Source organism: Gallus gallus, chromosome Z (assembly GCF_016699485.2).
Source record: "Gallus gallus isolate bGalGal1 chromosome Z, bGalGal1.mat.broiler.GRCg7b, whole genome shotgun sequence".
NCBI lineage: Eukaryota > Metazoa > Chordata > Aves > Galliformes > Phasianidae > Gallus > Gallus gallus.
In genome coordinates this window covers 76,424,690-76,429,187 of record NC_052572.1, presented here as the reverse complement: position 1 = coordinate 76,429,187, position 4,498 = coordinate 76,424,690, and the positions used below count along the sequence as shown (strand labels likewise).

Genomic DNA, 4,498 nt, shown 5'->3' with positions numbered 1-4,498 from the left:
ACAGCCACCCTGCACCCAGGGCAAGCGTTGTCTTAGTGTCATGTTTCATGCTGACTTGTGAAGCTCAGGCACGGGGGGCAGCTTCCCCCCAAAGAAAAGGAGAGGAAATGAGGTCGTCATGGAAGCCAAAGGGCAAAAATGCGCTCGGGAAAGAAATTGGCAAAGCAGTCTGGTAGTATAGTGCTGTGTTTCTGTTCCTTTATTTCCATCCAGGTGCAAGAGATGGCTGCTCTAAGGCCGCCCTGGGTGCAAAGAAGGACCCTAGTGTGGATTTGCCATAGGCCCAGCAAGAGGCTCAAGAGGACCAAGCGCCGTGTCCTGCACTTTGGTCCCGACAAGGCCATGCCAGCTTCTCCAGGATTTGGCTGAGATTCCAACCACGCACTGATTTCTCGAAACGCTGGGGTGCCCTGTTGGAATCCTGTGTCTTGTGACGTGGTCTTGCCTCCCCACCTTGTCCGTCCATGGTGGAGCAGACGGGTGGCCCTTAGTGATGTCATAAGCGGCTAGGAATGAGGGAGGAGCAGCGCGTGCTGCTTCCCTTCATTGGAGCGCTTGAGCTCGGCAGTGAGTACGTGGCTTGTTGCACTGTGCATCTACTGAGTCCGTCGTCTTCATCCCGTCTTGTGCAGCGTCTTGTAGGTAAGCTGAGACGGGGTGGGATAGACGGGTTGGCAAGCGAGGGCTTGAGAAGTGCTGGATGGCAGAGCTCCTAGGATCATATTGCTTGTCTGGACAGTCATAGGCCATTTTCCCCCAGGCCAATCCAGTCCAAAGCCATCCATCGAGGTGGCATTTCTGCCAGGGTTCTTCCCTGGTTGTTCCGTTTGCTCAATTGTGCAAGCTCACTGACCTGCTCTTTCTCCCTCCCCTCCCACCCTCCGCCTGCTCCCTTGGTGCAGCTTTTGCTCGCGGAAGATCAGAGCAAAGTTACAAGGAACGCCTGCGGGTTCGAGGATCTTCTTCTCCCTTGTTCTGATCTCTTGCCAGGTACGTGCCATGTTTTGTCCCCCCACATGGTTCAGCAGCCCGCGTTTAGTCGCACCGTGTGTAGTAACACAGCCTCGTCCAGCTGAAATGCAGCTCTGGTCACGTGTGGGATTTTTCCACTTCCGCTCCAGTTCAACCCTCAGCAGGATGCTGCCTGTAGTGCTGGAGCAGCTAGTGTGAAGGAAGGCAATCCCTTAGGCCAAGAGCCCTAGCCCAGTTTGTGCAGAGCTGCACAACATGAGCCAGGGGCACAAGCGTGCATGCTTTGGCTGTGTGAGTGTGGCCGACAGCTGTAGGGAGCACAGCGGGCATGCAGGCAGAGGAAATGCGTGGGCAAGGCTGTGGCCGGCGCTGGTGGTGAGGCTGCTGCTGGGAGCCTGGGGGCTGGGGAGCAGCTCCAGCCCCAGCAGTGACACCTCTCCCTGGCCTGCTACTGTGCTCTCAGGCGTGCTGCGGGCAAATGCATCTGCTGCTTTTGTGCCAGAGTCCCCATTCTGCTAGCAGAGGGACCAGCGACTTGGTCCAGTGCTGCGTATTGCAACGGCTGTCCCGTTTGAGTAGACTGCACAGAGTGGTTGTTTCTAGGACAGCTTGCCTCCCGCCAGTGGGCAACTTAGAGTAGTTCTGAAGAGACTCTCAATCCAGTGCTGTGTGAGCACAGGAAATGTGATTCTTTTCTGTTGCAGCTTGTCGCGCCTGCTGTGTATGGGCATCGCGAGCAGCGAGATCAGCCGTGGGCCTGACCGGGCGTTGACGGAGGTACAGTGTGAAGCTGTGCTTGGTCTCTGTTCCCTGCCTTTAGCCAGCAGGAATGAGCCACCGGTGTGCTCTCCTGCTTTTCAAGAGAGAGAGCATCCTTCCGGCTCTCTCGGTGTCCCTGAAGAGCTGCCTTAAAAGCTTCATTTCCTTGCTAGTGGCATCGAGATGGCACCCTGAAATCCTCCTTGTTTGTCCTCAGCTCCTCACCATGGCCTGTGCTCTCTGTTTCAGCCTGAGAACCAGGGGAAGCCCTTGCTGGTCAGGAGGAGCCATCTCTTAATATTCCAGCTATTGCTGCTGGCCATGTTATTAAGAGATACGTTGCCCAGGCAGCGGATGAGCTCTCCTTGGAGGTAAGCAGATTAAAGAAGGCGTTCCTTGTTGTCACGGACAGAAGGAGTATACCGGGTGAATGCATCAGGAATATTCTCAGACACCTTCAGAATGCCTTGTGAGGCGAAGCCCAGAAGATGCAGGTCCAGACAGGACTTGCACTAGGGTTGGATGCAGGGAGGAGTTCAGCCATGTCTAAAAGACGTTTTGATTTGGCATGCTGCACTGTATTCTGTCTGGTGCGTAAGGCAGTGGCTCTTGTACCTCCAAGCCCAGCTTTCCCACAGGAATGCCTGAAGAGCTGCCCCCCGGTGCCATTGCTCTCAAGCTGTGCGCTATTTGGCAGTGCAGAAGAATGGCGTCAATCTCAGCTGTGCTTTCCTCCCAGCTGTGCTGAAGCTGGGATTGATGTTGCAATGTCTTGCAGGTGGGGAGACCTGGTGTGCGTTCTTGCTATGCCAGCAAAGGAGCAGAGCCCCTGGTGGAGAGGCAAGCATGGCTTTCAGGTAGGCACGAGCTTCAGACTCGTGGGCGCAACTTGCAGTCAAGTCAGGAATGTCAGCTTCGAGCTGCTCGGCCTGCACAGGGTGGCTTCTGGACGTCAACAGTTTTCCCTGTGTCGCTGTCAGAGGCCTTTTCCCTTTGGCTCTGGGCTTGGGTAGGAAACTGTCTCCTCATGTGACTTAGAAGCAAGAGGCCTCTCGTGCTCAATAGGCAGTCAGGAAGTTGACCATCTCTGTCCTTTGTACAAGCATGGAGAACAGCCATCTTATGCTTCCGTCATTGCTTTTGTAGGTCTTCTGGCTGCAAATGTTGAATGAGGGTTACTTTTTTGCAGGCCAATCTGTCTTGGTTTAACAGTTGAGGCCTGAGAAATGCTGCATTCAGTATTCCATCCCTCTTTTTGTTCTTGTTCCAGGTGGGTTTTTCCCCGGTGAGTGCGTGGAGCTCATTAACGGAAAACTTCCTGAGGCCCTCATCAATTCAGCACCAACAGCCAGGTACGGATGTTACATGTGATGGTGCGGGGAAGTCACATGGAGTCTTTTTCTGGGTGTGTTCTGTGTTGAATACCTCCTTTGATCCATCCCACGTTCTCCTCTGTGTTGATGATCCTTCTGCATCCCACGGGGCGTAGGGCTGCTGTTTTGTAGGCAGTGAGAATGAGGGCTTGGACAAATGCTTGAATCCTTGTAGAATGCCGTGTTGGCAATGTTCTTGCCGCTTTGACGCGCTCTGTAGCATGTGTTTCCGCTCAGCCTGGTCGCACTGAGCCCAACCTGAAATGAACTGGTTTCTTCCTTTTGTTGTGCAGTGCCAAAGAAGCGTGGCAAGCTCCTCAGCTTCCTTCGTTCCTTCGTGAAGGCCCGCCCAAAGGAACCGAAGCAGCGGGAGATGGAGCTGGAGAAGGAGAAGGAGAAGGAAGGGGTGTTTGGCTGTGACCTGGGAGAGCATCTTCTCCACTTCTCGGCCGTGATGGTAAGGAACAGCCCGTTCCTGAGAGCTTCCTCCCTCTGTTGGGCATGACAAGATGAAAGAAAGGGAGATCATGTCTAGGCAAGGGGCTGGTTGATACCGGTGGAGAAGCGTAGAAGGTGGGAGTTGATGGCTGCAAGGGAAGCTTGAGGCTAATGCTCATAGGAGGACCGGCACACTTGTATTTGCTTAAAGCGAAGTAGCAAGCCAATCCCACGCTAGCCTGAGAACAAAGGAAGCCTTTTTGGCCCAAGAGAGTGTAGTGCGTCAGTTCCTAGCGCTTCTGGACATGAGGTTTCACGCCTCCATTCCGGTGGAGCTGTGATGGGACTTGCAAGTGTCTCTGGCTTCCCCAGACATTTACTTTCTGCAGGAATGCTTGGCAGGTCCTGCATTTCTTGAAAGCCAAGAACACGTCCGTGTGCACTTTTGTCCCCGGCTCCTGCCTGCCTGGACGTCTGCGACAGCCTTCTTCTCCTTGAGGAGGAGGCCAAGCAGTAGCCAGGATACGGGCTTATTGGATGGATTTGACAGGGGCAGCGGCTTGAAGCAGGACTTGAATCAGGAGCTCAGCTAAGCGCTGGCCCTTGTTCTGTAGTTCCCAGGTCCTGCCAGAGCTGCGCGAGTTCATCGAGCAAGCACGGCGTGGTGCAGGGGTCTACCGCCTGTCCGGCGTGGCGTCCAAGATCCAGAAGCTGCGGTAAGAGTGTTCTGGACTGTATGTTGTATCTCGCTTGGAGTTCGTTTTCCTCTTTCTCCAAGCCCTCTTTTTTGTGTCCTTCTCTCCAGCCATGACTGAGCGGAGCAGATTCCCGGGGAGCTCACCGTCCGGTACATTCACAGCGTGAGATCCCTGTGCAAGATGAACTTCAGGAGCGGCCGAGCCCTCTGCTAGAGCGAGCAGCTGCATGGCAATTCTCGGTAAGCACAAGGCAATGGC

At 54.6% G+C, this 4,498-nt stretch overlaps 1 long non-coding RNA gene across 1 annotated transcript in view; it reads left to right on the top strand.

Annotated features, from left to right (window-relative positions):
• The first annotated feature begins 4,220 nt into the window (after positions 1 to 4,220).
• Positions 4,221 to 4,498, top strand: part of LOC121108386 — a 1,480-nt gene continuing 1,202 nt past the window's right edge. Inside the window, exon 1 of the long non-coding RNA XR_005842877.1 lies at positions 4,221 to 4,258. This is a non-coding gene — a long non-coding RNA (uncharacterized LOC121108386). The remainder of the gene's footprint in view (positions 4,259 to 4,498) is intronic.